At 43.8% G+C, this 16,146-nt stretch overlaps 1 long non-coding RNA gene across 1 annotated transcript; it reads left to right on the forward strand.

Moving 5' to 3' along the window:
• The first annotated feature begins 649 nt into the window (after positions 1-649).
• On the forward strand, positions 650-13,696 carry LOC140846248 (uncharacterized). Its single transcript, XR_012125254.1, has 4 exons — positions 650-1,072; positions 8,046-8,090; positions 9,417-9,560; positions 13,163-13,696. It is a non-coding gene; the product is annotated as an uncharacterized lncRNA (long non-coding RNA).
• Positions 13,697-16,146: the final 2,450 nt, after the last annotated feature.

Genomic DNA, 16,146 nt, shown 5'->3' on the forward strand with positions numbered 1-16,146 from the left:
TAGTTCTAACAGGTGTTTGGTGGAGTGGTGTGGAAATTGGAATTAAAAAATCCCAGTTTCTACTCCAGGTCGTCCCAACGCCTAAGGCCCAGTGGCTACAGAGGAATCCTCTCAGGTGCCTCCTAGTCACACCTAAACTCCTGCAAGGTGAGTAGTGCCCCACTTCGGGTCAACTAGACCAGGGTGGGCTTGGCCTCTGTGAGCCGGTGTGATGGCTGCTCTGCTTTTCTGGTGCATAACTGACATGGTTGTTTTGCAAAGTAATTTACTTTCCAGTAATTTCAAGCATACAGAAAACTTGCAGTGTCAGTACAAATACTCTTTACACCAAATTCTCCAGCGTCCCACTTTACCATATCTAATACTTCACACAAAATGCTCTTGGCCTCTACCCCAAATAGGGACACGCAGCCCCTGGCAGGAGGCATCTGAGCGCCTGATGCACAGGGGTCCCCAGGTCCCGGTGGGTCCTGGAGGGCAGGGGTGGCCAGGGTAGCAGGAGGGGAAAGACACACCTGGAGGCCTGCGCCGCTGCACCGCATGCTCATTGGCCGCGAGGGCCGTCAGTCGGGGGCGGGCAGCCACTGGGCGCAGAGTGCGTAAGTCCTGCGGCTGCGTAGTAGCTGCAGGCGCTGCCGCCGCCTTACTCACGTCAGTAGTATCTTGAGTGCCGCCAGGAGAACCGTCATCTGCTACGCTCTCCGTGCTTCGGGCCGGCGTCCCGTCCGCGCAGCGGGCAGCGGAGACCAGATGTGGATGGACCCGCGAAGTTCTGGGCCCGCGCTCTGCTTGGCTGCACCTTCCTCCCGGCGCGCCTGCGGGGGCGGCACCGACCTCGCCCCCAGCCTCGGGTCGCCTCCCCGCGCCGGCTGGGCTCCCGGCTCCGCACTCGCCCCTTCTCGGCGCTCCCGCGGAGGGCGGCGATCGGCCCGGACTGGGAGCCGCTGGCCCACTCGGACTTCAGAGACCTCGGCCGAGAAGCGGCTCCCGCTCCCACGGATCTGCGGTGGAGGGACCGGAGCGGGCCCCGCTTCAGGGGTGAAGGCGACAGCGACGGCTCTGCGGGCGGAAGGTACGTGGCCGCGGGGCACGGCCGGACCCGGACGGGGCGTGGGGACCCCTGCCTCCTCCTGAGGGAGCGGCCGTTCGAGTGGCTCGGCGGGCAGCGCGGGGCCCGGCTGGGGGCCGGAAGTCGGCGCGCTCCGTTGGAGGGGCCGCCCGGGAAGGGAGGGAGCGGAGCGGGTGCGCCCGGGGCGGACGTCCGAGCGGCCGGCGAAGTTCGCCGTGGAGGGGGGATGGGGGCCCGCCGGAGCCGCTGCTCCCCCGTCCGTGCCCGGGTGGTGAGGGCGGCTGCTCTCCGCTTCGCGACGCGCGTCCGCCCGGCCCGGGGCCACGCCGCCGACCTGGGGCCGCAGGCGGAGGGGCCGCGCCGGGCCGCGCAGACAGGGCGGCCGGTGGGCGTTTTGCCGTGAGTGGATTTTCTCGGCGGGGGCCTCGAGGGCGAGGGCCGGGCGGGCTGAGGTTCAAGTGTGACCTGCGGCGGGGCGGCCGGGGAGAGGCTGCCCGGAGGCAGCGCCTTTAGAATTAAAATTTTTTTCATGACGTACCTCCCGTATTTTTAATTTGTGAATCAAGTTTCTTTACTTTGATTTGGGGACTGACAGTGCAATTTCTTGTATTTAGCAATTCATCTTTGTGTCTTTTCGGTTTGTAATCTGCAGCTGAGTAATTTATGATTAGCTACAGAGATTCTGAGACAGGGACCGTGGGTAGTCAGAGTAGGGTGGGGGCCTCTGGAAAAAGACCCCCGCCAGAACTCCGTATTAAACAATTAAGCAAAGTCAGAGTCACATGAATTCTCTAAAGTAGGATATTAAAGTGGGAGTCTAAGCATTCTTCAGTGAAGATTAGTTAAAACTAAAAAGCCAAGAGTAACCTGACCTGGAATGTTTGAAGGATATCCCCCAGATAAGAAAATACCTCAGCACAGCCCATTGTCTTCATTGTGTCAATTAAATGAGGCTATTGTGAAATTTACTTTAGTGTGTGCTAGAAGGCTCCGTTTATGTTTAACTTTGCCCAGATGCTGCTTTTCCTCCTCCAGCCCCTAATCAAGTAATGTACAACCTGGGCAATTAGTATGGCAAGTAAGCCATGAACAATATAGTAAAAGGCAGGAAGGATCCCATCTTAAAGATAAGATTGCGTTTTAACACCCAGGACGTTAAGAAGTAAGAATCTTAACTCTTTAGCAAACAGACAAGACCTCAGCCCACCTTTGGAGAACCATCCGGAGGGGTGGAGGAGGAGGGGGAGAGGGGTAGGTGCGGTGGGGGCTGAGCAGTGTTCAGAGGGGGTCGCGCGATCAGGGTTTGGAAGGCTGGGTGCTGTGTTTACAGGTGCCTGCTGCTAGGGAAGCCCGCGCGTGTGCCAGTCCCTCAGTCCCAGGACTGAGTCACCTCCTGTGTGCAAAACCATTGTTCATACTAGAGTCTTTATTTTGTAAAAGAATCCCCTACAGGATCCCTGAGAATGGCGAGCTCCTCCCACCCCATTCCCCTCAGTAAGGGTGACAGGTTACACTCCCAAACACCCCGACTTCGAGCACCCACGGTGTGCCTGTGAGAAGCCCCAGGAGGGCGAAGTGCGCAGCTCTGTAAGGCATTGGGAGCATGGGGGCAGTGTACGCGTGCGTGTCGGCCCTCAGGTGCCTGAGCCCTGCTAGGTTCCTGACAGGCTGTGTGGCCTTCGGTCAGTCCCTTTTCTTCTTTGGGCTAGTGACTAAGTTGGACTGGATGTTCTCTGCAGCCCCTGCCTGCCTCGACTCTTTCAGAAGTGTGTTTGATAGAAGTTTCACAGAAGTGGGAGGGCTTGCAGAGATTGGAATTTACATGCGTAAAGAGTTCAGCCTTCCTCGGGGACCGTGGTCTAGAAAAGGCCTGGACATCTCAAAGGGCATGTGTCTAAAGAAATGGAAAGCAGAATCTAAGGCTGGGGATCAGCTGAGAGCCAGACAGATAGCAGGTGTGAATGTACTTGTGAGTGGTTGAGTGCTGTGCCAACATTACTGAAACGTTGTTGCTGTTGTGAAAGTCCCTCCCCTCCCTACAATTTACACCTTTCTTCCATCTGCCTCTACAGGAGGGCTGGTGGCAGGGATGAGCACATGAGCAGGTTTTGGCATAAGCTCCCCTGCACTCCTAGTACAGGCAAAGCCAGGTGGAAGGAGTTCTGTAGGGAACCCCTGGCTTCCAGTCCAATGTGAAGGAGACAACGTCTCCACCCACCCCATTCCAACAACATACTGCAGACACCTCCTCCTCTCAGGGCCTGGAAGGGCAGGCAGGAAATGGACAGGGCTTCTGGCTGGCTCTTCGGGCACTAAGACTGTGATCTGTAGAGCAATTCTCACCTGTTAACTGACTCCTTGTCAAGTTTGCAAAGTGCATACACGCTCACTAGGGAAGAAAAACAGGAAGAGAAAGGAGGCACCTCTAATGCCCCTCAGGCCTACGTTCCCACCTCCCACATCATACATCTAAGGTAAAGAGCACTTCCCCCAAGTCCATCACCTCCCTGAAAATTGCCAAATATCACCCTGTCTGGTCCCCAGTATAAAAATCCATACCTAGCCTTCCTAGACTTGTGGAAACAATGTTCTCCTTAGACAAACCAAGGGTGACAATAACTTAACTTTAAAAGCGTGATAACTGACACCTCACTTCAGGAGGCTGCCTCCAGAGCATTGTTAGGAATCTGGACTTCCCAGGAATCTGTTGGTACTCAGAATGTTCTAGGGCTCTTACCATCTCCCCTGCTGCTGCAGGCTTTTCTAGCATACTTCCTTCACAGCTCTTGTCATGATGTGCCGTAACTCTGAACAGTTAGTTATTGGACTGTGTGTTTGGTGTCCACCTGCCTGCCTGCCTGCAAGCTTCTGGAAGGCTGGGAATGGATCTGTGTGGTTGCTCTGCTGGCACATAGTAGAAGCTCACTAACAGTGGTTGGTTCAGTTAGTTAATTAGTAATATGAAAGACACTTTATGGTGCACCCCAAATTAATTAATTGCAATGTTTTTTTACTTACATCAACACAAATTTATTATCTTACAGTTCTGTAGGTTAGAAGTCCAACGCAAGTCGTACTCAGAAAAAAAAGTAAGGTGTCAAGAGACTGTCCTATTTTCTGGAAACTTTAAGAGAAAATCCATTTTCTTATCTTTTCCAGCTTCTAGAGGCTGCCTGCATTCCTTAGCTTATGGCCCTTTCCCAACACCACTAAAGAAGGCTGGACAAGTTCTCCTCAAGTCACAGAGCTCCCTGACCTCCTCCTCTGCCTCCCTTTTACACTTTTTAAAAATTTTGTTGTCATTAATCTACAATTACATGAAAAACATTATGTTTACCAGGCACCCCCATTCACCAAGGCCCCCCTCCACCCCATTGCAGTCACTGTCCATCAGCATAGTAAGATGGTGTAGAATCACTACGTATCTTCTGTTTTGCACAGCCCTCCCCATGCCACCCCCCCACAGTATACATGCTAATCGTAAGGCCCCCTTTTTTTCCCCCACCCTTATTCCTCCCTTCCCATCCACCCTCCCCTTCTTACTGTTTTATGGTATAAAAATGCAGTTAGTAAAACTGCTGTTCCTACTGACTTCATTTGAAATCTCAGCCAGAATTCTCTCCTCAGGATTAATATTTAAAATGGGAATCACTGAAATGATTTAGTATAGATATTTTTTTGACATGTAGACACTGAGTATGTGCATTGGTTTTTTCCATAACCCTATCATAACATCATCTTGACTATGCTTTCATCCTGAATATTGTGATCAGTATCAAGTATAAAAGTGTCTTTGCAATAGCAGTGAAGTACATGTAGTGGCTAAGACCCCAGGTTTTAGAGAGAAACAGTCCTGTGTTCAAATCACACATTTCTGCTCCTTATTGCCAGTGCACCTCAGGAAATGATTTAACCTCAGTGGGCCTGTGGTTCCCTCAATGGTAGTATAGGGACAGTGAAACCCACCTTACTAGTTCAAATGATTATGAAGATTAAAGTAAACAACACATTCAAAATGCCTCGGACAGAGCACGGTGCTTGGACTGTGGGGTGTGACTGTCATCCGTGATGGGGGCAAGAGCAGTGCTTGTGTCCATGGCACCCATTGTGTGAGGTCATCGTATGCCATGATTCCAAGCCTGGCTCCACAGCATAAAGGGCGGTCAGGACTGCTGGCTCTGGCTGCAGAAGTGCACAGAGTGGTTCAGGCTGAATCCTGCTCTAAGTTTCTTTTAAGGAAAAAGACATTAAAATTTTTTTCTTAACCTTCACACCAAAGGAATTCTCTCTCAAAAAATAAGGTAATTTAAAAATTGTTTTAGAAAGATTATTTTGAAAGGCTGCTTTTCCTATGTCCGGACATACTACTTAGGACTGTAAGGTCACATAACAGTGTATTTGTTTTGATTTCCTTATGGAGGACAACCAGCTCCTGATTATTACCTATGCACTAAGTAGGCTTATGCCTGTAATACACTAGCTTTACACTGATGTATGTGTTTCCATAAACCTTTTTTTCCTTCTCTCTCACCACAGTATGTATAGAAATGAATGTGTTACTGCTAAAGATTTAAATTAGTAGCTGTAGAAAGGAGAATTATAATGGTATAAAAGGCTTGATCTGTCACCGTCTCAGTCTTCTTAGTGATCTTTTTTCTCTGTTTCTTTTAAATCTTAAGAAAGATTATTTTCAGGAACCATTTACTATCTTAGTCTTGGAAATTAAGAAAAAAGAATAAACTCCTTTTTATGCATAATTTCTGAATGACAAAAAAGCATAGGAATCAAATGATATAAATTGTATTTGCTTTTTCTAAGGAAAAGTTTATTGAGAAAAATTCTTCTTTTTTTCCTCACCCAAATTGTTTTGACTGTTCAGTGAATGAAACTTTTAATACCAGCTTCAGATTTTCCTAACAATCCATTTCTCATTTTATGAAATCCTGGAGTCAGAAGATAGCCTGAAACATGAATCGCCCTTAGAAAGTATTTATTTATAAATGCCTAAAGCCAAAATGTAAATGATGTCATTTGTCAGGTGAATTTTGGACCCCAAGATAATCTGTTCCTTTTTTGACACAGGTATATTTTCCCAGCTGAGTAAAATATAGCTATGCAAAAATCATAACTGGATTAAAAAAAGCTTAATTGATTGAACCCTTGAAATTCAATCAAAAGCTCCCCATGCTGGTGAACATAAAACTGTTTTGCCGGATTCCTTCTTAGTATTTTATGGTGTAAAAGTGCAGTTAGTACAATTGCTGTTCCTACTGACTTCATTTGAAATCTCAGCCAAAATTCTCCTCAGGATTAATATTTAAAATGGGAATCACTGAAATGATTTAGTATAGATATTTTTTTTTGACATGTAGACACTGAGTTATGTGCATTGGTTTTTTCCATTACCCTGTCGTAACATCATCTTGACTATGCTTTCATCCTGAATGTCATGATCAGTATCAAGTATAAAAATGTCTTTGTAATAGCAGTGAAGTACATGTAGTGGCGAAGACCCCAGGTTTTAGAGAGAGACAGTCCTGTGTTCAAATCACACATTGCTGTTCCTTATTGCCAGTGCACCTCAGGAAATGATTTAACCTCAGTGGGCCTGTGGTTCCCTCAATGGTAGTATAGGGACAGTGAAACCCACCTTACTAGTTCAAATGATTATGAAGATTAAAGTAAACAATACATTCAAAATGCCTCGGACAGAGCACGGTGCTTGGACTGTGGGGTGTAACTGTCATCCGTGATGGGGGCAGGAGTAGTGCTTGTGTCCATGGCACCCATTGTGTGAGGTCATCGTATGCCATGATTCCGAGCCTGGCTCCACAGCATAAAGGGCGGTCAGGACTGCTGGCTCTGGCTGCAGAAGTGCACAGAGTGGTTCAGGCTGAATCCTGCTCTAAGGTTCTTTTAAGGAAAAAGACATTAAAATTTTTTTCTTAACCTTCACACCAAAGGAATTCTCTCTCAAAAAAGAAGTATAAGGTAATTTAAAAATTGTTTTAGAAAGGTTATTTTGAAAGAATGCTTTTCCTATGTCTGGACATACTACTTGGGACTCTAAATAAGGTCACATAACAGTATATTTGTTTTGATTTCCTTATGGAGGACAACCAGCTCTTGATTATTACCTATGTACTAAGCAGGCTTATTCCTGTAGTACACTAGCGTTATGCCTGGTGTATGTGTTTCCATGAGGAGACTTATAGTGGGAAATCTGAAATATCACAAAAGTAGGCAAAATAATGTACATCATGTACCTATCATCAGCTTTAGAAATTATCATATGAACAATACTGTTTTACATATATTCCCATCTACTACTCCTTTTATAATTTGTTGAAGCAAATCTTAGACATGGTACTTCATCTGTAAATATATCTAAAAGATAAGAATTCTTGTTTTCTATAAAAGTATCACAATGCCATTATCATACTTTAAAATGATAATTTATTGATATCATCATATCAGACATTGTTGAAAATTTTCATTGTTTAAATTCTTAAGTCTCAGAATTTCCTGAACAGTTTGTCTATTTGAATCAAAATCTAGGTAAGATCCAAACATTGGGCATGTTTGATACATCCTTTAAGGCCCCTTTAGTCTTCTCACAGTGTTTTCACTTCTTGAAATATATTTGTTGAATAAACTGGGTAATTTGTAGAATTTCCTACCCAGTTTATTCAACATTTGTATCTGACATGCTCTGACAATCTAGGTCAGTTGGTTCAGTAAATGTGCTATTGAAATGTGGCATGAGGTCCTTGAATTTTAAGTTTAAATGGCTGCTGAATAAAGATCCTTGATATTGTCATACAGTTTTTATGTGTTAGGTAGAACTGCATGAAAGCAACTTTATATAGTTCGACCTAATGGACAACTATAGAACCTCAGAAAAGGAACTTGCAATACTTGTAACATGTTCTAAATCTTCCCTGAAATTATATATTAAAAGCTTTTTATTTTTTAGGAGAAAGAAATCAGAAGACAACAAGCTGTTCTTCTGAAGCATCAGGTCTGTAGACATAAAGTTAAACAGTTGTTGAATGTACATTTTATGATTTTTATTAAATCTTAATTTGGGGAGAATCTTGAAAATATATTCTTAAAAATTTCCATTATGATTCCCCCTTAAGTTTTCCCTTCATCTTGCAGTTATTGCCTTGCTTTGGTATTGGTGTCTTTTGGGGGTTAAAAATTGGTTTCATGACTATGTGATTTCTGTTTCATAATGTTGTGCCAACTCTTTCTACCAGGAGGTGGAGAGGCATAGACTAGATATGGTATGGGTATGTTTATTTTTGTACATCTAACACCGCATTGTGATTTGGTTGTGATGTGGTTGTCATAGCAATGCATAAAGTGTAGCACTGCTCCTGTCATATTACATACTGCTGCATGGCTTTACAGCACAGTGCATTGCATACATCTGCTTGTCTGTCTATAAGTATGATCTATCCCCAGGGTTTTTAATTGAATTGTGTAAGCCTTATTGAAGGCTGCTGTCCGAAAATTTGTGTTACTGATGTCAAAATGAAAGTTGGATAACTGTACAATCAGGTACAATTATGACCCATATTCTCCCATCTTTCCTGATGCCAAACTGCCATTGAATAAAATAGGAATTTTCAGTTAGGTTGATGAGAGAATATGAAATAGGTTCGTGTTTTATAGCTAAATTTTAGAAGTGATATTAGAAATATCCCTTTGTGGGTACTAAAAAGAATTGATTAGACGTTACAACTTTGATTTTTGAATTTTGAAATGAAATGAGATGATCAAACTAAGCTACTGGTAGTGCTTATCTTATTTTCATACTGTGCCTTTTAGATGTCCTTATGGCCAGTGGTGTAGCTTTTATGGCTTTAAGTAGTGCATCAAGTGGCAGACATCAGTAAATAGGAGTATCCCGTTTCATTGGTATTGGTATATGAACCACATCTAAGCAAAGAGCAGAGAAAAGGAACAACGGAGGAAAACAATTTGGGTCATTTGTCAAAACAACCCAGTTGTACCTCTGTTAAGGAACCGAAACAAGAGGAGGCTGAGTACGTGACTTTTTGCCGGTATTATTTCTGTTCCCCTGTCCTATATGTTCACAACATCCCCTTGTATTTGTTTAGAAAGGTTCCACTGTACTAGAGGTGACTTTTTGACCGTTTGTGTAAATAGGAATTTTCTTATGTAATGTCAACTCTGTGCTATAAGTAAATGTATTCTTTCATCTTTTCCATGAATTACTTTGCATTGTCTTTACTTGAAAGAGAATGAAAGCTAAACTTTTTCAAAGGATGGATAACTCTGAAGCATGGATGTTGATCTGAAACATTATTTTCTCTAGTACCAACCTTAATGAAATGGAAACTCATCTAAGCAAAGACCAGACAAAAAGAAAAATAGAGGAAAACACTTCTGGTAACTCATCAGAACCAAGCTTTACTTGTGCTAAGAAAGCGAAATGAGATGACTTTAAGGACCTGTGCAGGTATTATTTCTGTTCCCCTGTCCTGTATGTTTATAACATCCCACTATATTTGTTTAGAAACCTTTCACCATATTACAGGTGACGTTTTGACAGTTTGTGTAAATAAGAATTCTCCTCTGTAATGTAAACTCTGTACTGTAAGTAAATGTATTCTTTTGTCTTTTTATGAATTAAATTTGCATTATTTACTTGAAAGAGAATAAAAGCTAAACTTTTACTAAAGAGAGATAACTCTAAAGCATCGATACTGATTTCAAACATTATTTTCTCTAGTATGATCCTTACCAAAATAGAAAATCATGAGGATGCATGGCCTTTTCATCTTCCTGTAAATTTGAACTTTGTTCCTGGTTATACCAAAGTTATTAAGAAGCCTATGGATTTTTCCACAATTAGAGAGAAATTAATTAGTGGACACTAAGTACATCATTTCTGTTCAGTGTTTATTGAATGTTTGTTATGTGCTCAGTACTCTTACAGTGAGCCAAGGATACATTAATTACAAGCCCTGCCTTTAGACAGGATATATATGTGTGGTAAAGGTAGTATGATATGGAAGATGAGTCAATTAAGATTATATCAGTAATTAGAAATAGTGTAATAAAGCTGTTGTGGCATTGGAAGGCCACCAAACCTAGCCTGGGAGTTAAGGAAAAGTATCAGGGAACCCTCCCAAAGTGACTAAGTGACATGTAAGCTGGGGCTTATATTGTGCATCGTTGGGATATCAATACCATTTCATGTGCATTTCACAAAAATGGATTTCATAATATTTTCAGATTATTATAGATCGTTGGAAATTTTAAATAATGAAAGCTTTACAATGAATCATAGATTACAAAAAAGGCATTTGTTAAAAGTAGAAGAAAACTATTATTTGCCCCTGTCCCTACCATATCGTCTTTGTGATCCTATCTGAAGGGTAAAATGGCTTCCTGGTCACAGTTAATAATTTTTGTTAAAACCACTTCAGACTCCTGCCAGGGAGTGACCACTGTCAGTGGGCTTTAGTTGGTTCTGGATACTGGACTCATGTGGAACCACAGGAAGGAATGAGGCTGTTTGTTTACAGAACAAACCCACATGAAGCATTTCACGGGAGAATGGCCAGGAGCCGTGGAGCTGCATGGGCCTCTGCTCCACTCTCCCCGCTCCCCTTATTCCTATATACTGCTTTTGGTTAATGTAGCTTGTGCCCATAAGTGCAGGCAAATTCACCAGTAATTCTGGAGAAAAAAGGAAATTTACATGAAAAATAACCATAAAATGTATTTTGAGTACATTCTTACTGTGTTTTTTAAAAGCATTATTTAACATTGTATTATTTGATCCCTCCTGGGTATTCCTTGGGAGAAAATGACCGTGTTCTATAATCTATATTCAATTTAGAAGTGTTGAGTAGAATTTAATTCATTGATGACCAATATTCTTCTCCTATGTATCAAAGGATTCAATAAATTGACCAAATGACTAAGTTATTTGTTTGTAGGCTGAAATGCCAGTCTTTCAAAAGATTCTATTTACTTTTTAAAAAATTAAAATTCAGAAAACATCTAAGACTGTTAAAATATTGTTTCTAATGTGAACCAAACAGCAGAGGCTGGTGTCTGGATAGGAACTAGTTCTTTTACTCAGATGTTTAGGTGGGCAGCACAGGGCCAGGACAGACTTACTCAGGAAGACTTTACCAGTGTTTAAATCAACTCTTGACTTTATCTTCTGCGATTCTCCAGTCCCTGGTGGAGGATGAACTTCAGCCTCAGAATCCCCAAAACACACAGGTTCAAACATTAAAACAGAGCTTAGACATTATCAAAAATTGGAGCTCCCTTTTGAGAATGAGTCCTGGTGAATGGAGGAGGAACATAGCAGAGGGAGGCAGGCGGAGGGGAGCAGTTCTGTATGATCCCGTTCATGACGCCAGCTGTGTCGGAGGCAAAATTCAGTGGATTCAAGCTCCTCTAACTTCAGGTTGTTCGAGTAAGCCCAAACTAATGAGCTGGAAACAGAACTCACTACAGTATCTCAAATATTTAAATCAGAAACTTATAGAACAGAGGGGAGGAGGTGCCTAGTTTAATGAGTCTGGGTTCCATCAGCTACCCTGTCCTGTGAAGGGATGGCAGAGGCGTGAGCACCGCACTCACCGCACCAAGAATCTCACCGAGAATCCTTTCCTGGATTCCAGTCTCCCTGACATTAATCATTAACCATTTCTTGTAGTAAGGAAGACTAAAGAGCGAAATATTTCTCAAAGCAACATTAAAATATTTTATAAAAACTATTCTCATATGTTGTATGATTCTATTTTTATGAAATACCCAGAATAAGTTAATCCATAGAGACAGAAAAACAGATTAGTTGTTTCCAGGGACTAGGATAGGGAGGAATGGAGAGTAACTGTTTAATGGATTGGGCATGAGGTTTCACTTTAGGGTAATGGCAATGTTTTGAAACTAAATAGAGGTGGTGGTAGTAGAATGTGTGGAATATACTAAGTGCCACTGAATTATCTACCTTAAAATGGCCACTTTTATGTTATGTGAATGTCACCTGAATAAAAATAATTCCCAGAAGAATAGGAAAACGGGTGAGGTTACGTAAGTACTGACTTAATTCTCTTATTATTGCATATATCATAATGAGAGAGTGAAAAAGACTATACAAGGTATTTGATGAAAGAAATAGTTCCACTTTTACCAGGTCTCAGAGCTCCAGTGTGTATTTCATGGGTATTTCTAAAAGGTAAATTAGTGTTCAGCTTATCATACATCATAGATTAGAATTAATTTAAATTTGGATATCCAAAAGGCCTCCTTCAAAATGTATTGATTTGGCTTGAGTTGGCTTGAAACAAGGCAGTCCTTTTTTACCAAAAAGCTTAGGCAGGTGCATTCACCAATCTGTCTTCTCTGTGCTCTTACAGAGAAAGAGAATCAGGTTTATCACCCCAAAAAAGCACAGACGCCACAATGCTTCCAATGGAAGGGCAGATCCTCGTAGTGTTTCTCTGTTTTTGTTGTTGGGATCATCATAATCCATTGCTTGAGAAAAGAGCACGGTTGAAAAGAGAAGAGAAAGAGGAAATGGGGAAGATTTAACACAGAGTGGCCTGTCCTGGGATCTACGTGAAGGCTCCAGGGCAGCTGTAAGGTGTATCGTGCATAGGAGGCATTGACATTTCTAATGAAACTAAGTTGTTTTGAATGTGGGTCATAGGGTACTACAAGTGCTACAGTTGGTCAGAAAAGTTAAACTAGTCAAGTGGGATGAGTCCTGGGATGGAATTGTGATTCAAGTCAAACCGGAAATTGGATGGGGGGAGAAATGCTAGTTAGTTGAAATATATCTTGATCTTCTGAGAAATCTGTTTTTTCCATTTAACCTGTCTATATCCTTTATAGTCCAGAACACATGGAAGTTTTAAAATGTTCCATTTGTAAGAGGATATAAGGTGTTTTATTTCTGCTTAAATGCAATTATCTTTTTTTTCTCTTACCTTTTAAGTTTTACTTTTTATTTTACCTTTTATTCTCATTTCATGTGTTTACAAAACAAAGCCACCCTACGAAAGAACCTCTAAATCATGTGTTTTCTTTCAGGTATCCAAACCTGGAAGCCTTTGCTGTCGATGTCAGGCTTGTTTTTGACAACTGTGAAGCATTTAATCAAGATGATTCTGATACAGGCAGAGGTGGCCACAGTATGAGGAAGTATTTTGAGAAAAAGTGGACAGATACTCTCAAAGTGAGCCGAAGCTACAATAATCTCTTTTTTCCTTTTCAATAAGGATGAATAAGACCAGCAATGTCAACTATATTTTACATAAATGTGCAAGGCACACGCATAATGACTTTTTTTCTTAGTAAAAGTATCACACACAAAAACAGTATCAGAAGAATTTTACCATTTTTAAAGGCTTTACTCCTAAAACAACCAAGGCCCTTGGTTATTGGTTTGTGTGATTTATCAGCTAATTTAGGTAGAACAGGGAAGCACACCCAAAGAATTTTCAAAGGTAAGGGTGTTACAGAGTAACAGCAATTAAATCAAATCGCACTGAATATTCAACACCAGAACTCTAACGTGGGAGATGGTTCTCCTTTCCCTCTCAATAAATATCTACTTTTCCTTTTTTTATTTTGTAGTTTATTTTTTAGTGAATGTATTTAATTTTATGAATTATTCATGATTAAACCACATTAAGAATCTTCGTTTTCTGTGAAAAGGAGGAACTAGAAAATTGCTTTAAATCTTTAAAATACAAGGAATGTTTTAGGAGGAATGTCTCTGAGCAGGACGGACCCCTTGTGGCCAGGCCTTTCCTCAGGTGTCCGGTCCTCCTAGTGCTGAGTGGCCCTGGACCTGCCCTGGTGGTGGCCCCACAGTGGGTGGGCGTGGATTCTCAGGGTAGGAGCGCACTGACCCAGGGCACCAGGAGCCAGGCTGGCTGTTTCCCGCCCCCATCCCAGTCTGCTCCCTGGGATGTCCGTGGGACAACTAGCCCTGTCACTGTGCCCCCCATGCCTGCTGAGCCCCCCAGACCAGACAGGTCTTTGGGGTTGCCAGTGGGTTGAGGTCTCCACACCTCTCTGGGGCCTTGTCTCACTGTGGCTGCAGGAGTTCTGGGGTCAGCTGAGGTCAACCACTCCTGCCCAACCACCACCTGCTTCTCTGCCCCCTCCACTTAGGCCCATCAGCTCCCACCTTCACCCCACCTAGTCCCCTTTCCCTCCCCTCCCCCTTCCCTCCATTCACCCTCTGTTCCCCCCGTGCCCATGGGGGTCCTGTGCTCATGGGGAGTCCTGCCTATGGGCCTCTGTTCTTATGGGGGACCCTCTGCTCATGGGGCCCTGTGCTCACAGGCCGTGTTTTCATGGGGGGCTCATGTGCCTCAGCAGCTTGTTTGGGGAGTGTGGCTTTGTCTTTTGGTCAGGCTTTAATCCCCCTGGTTGCCTGACCTGGGGTTGGGGAGGCATGTGTCCCACTCCAGTCCCCATCTGCAGCCCCACATCCCCGCGTTGTCCCTCTGTCCCAGGTCTGAGGCCTTGATTTGGGGAGCAACTCTGGTGCGGTGAACAGTGGGAAGAGCTCTGGGCCGTTGGTACACCTCTGTGCGAGTTGGGGCCATTGCAGGCTCATCAGAGCCTGGTGGGGGCCTGCTGGTGTGCAGAGCCGGGGGTCACCCATGTCAAGCAGCTGGTTCATTTCAGGGTTTTTAGCATCTCTTCCAGGTCGGGTTCCCTCCAACTCAGCCAAGCCCCTCTCCTGCATTTGCCTTGATTTGGGGCTGGATCACACATGGCAGTGGGCTCCTGGCAAAGACACTCTCTGGGTACACCTTCCACGTGTCCTGCTCTCCCCACTCCAGGTGCTGGTGTTCAGCAAAATCCACAGACCTTTCCTCTGAAATCCTTAGAGCTTCTGCCCCAGACAGTAAAGCCACTTTACAGTAAGGTTTGTTTCCACATTTACTAGGAAGAAAAAGTACAGTGTGAATTTGGCCATAAAGAAAGAGTATTTTTAATTGTGGTAAAAAGCATGGAACACAAAATGTACCCTCCCAACAGTATTTAAGCACATTTTAGGACCAATGACTGTATCCCACTGTTGGGGAACAGATCTCCAGAGCATTGTCATGTTGTAGAGCTGAACTCTGCCCCTATGGAACGACTCCCCACTCCCCTCCCCAGACCCTGGCAACCGGCCCCTGCTTTTGTTTCCATGATTTTGATGATGGCAGGTATCCCCTATGACTGGAATCATACAGGACTTGTCTCTCTGTGTCCAGCTTGTTACACTCAGCATCATGTCCTCATGTTCTGACATGTGACGGAATTTCTTTCTTTAAGGCTGAACAGTGTTCCACTGTGGTTGGGCCGTGTTTCCTTTGCCCATTTGCCAGCGGGCACTTGTGTTGCTTGCACCGCTTGGCCACCACTGTGAATAATGCTGCAGTGAACACGGCTGTGTAGATGTCTCTGAGATCCCGCTTCCAGTTCTTTTGGACATGTACCCAGAAGTCTCATTGCTGGGCGATGATGGTAATTGTATGTATGTTCAGTGTTTTGAGGATTTCCCGTACTGTCTTCCACAGCAGCTGCACCATTTTACATTCCTGCCAGCAGTGCACACGGCCTCCAGTTTTTCAACCTACACTTGTCTTTTGGTTTTTGATAGTGGTTATCCTACTGGGTGGAAGACAGCATCTCACATGGTTTTGGTTTGCTTTTCTGTCATGATGACAGGTGTTAGCACCTTTTCATACGTCTGTTGGCCAACTGTGCTTCTCATTGGAGAAATGTCTCTCTGATCCTTTGTCCACATTACAGGTAGGCTGCCTGGGCTCCCCGCGTCTCCTGCGGGTCTACTTCCCACTGAGCGGCTTGTTTCCAATGTGCAGAGCTTCTCAGTTCACTGTGACCTCCTTTGTCTAGTGTTGCTTGTGCTTAAATGTCCTTTTTATCACCTGAGATAAAGGCATGTGTGACTGCACCAACTTCATCACATTCATCCCGAAGGAATCAACACCATTAGTTAGCTAAGAATCCCTTATCAAGCATGAACATACAATGTTTGCTGAGAA

Source organism: Manis javanica, chromosome 14, assembly GCF_040802235.1.
Source record: "Manis javanica isolate MJ-LG chromosome 14, MJ_LKY, whole genome shotgun sequence".
Taxonomy (NCBI): Eukaryota; Metazoa; Chordata; class Mammalia; order Pholidota; family Manidae; genus Manis; species Manis javanica.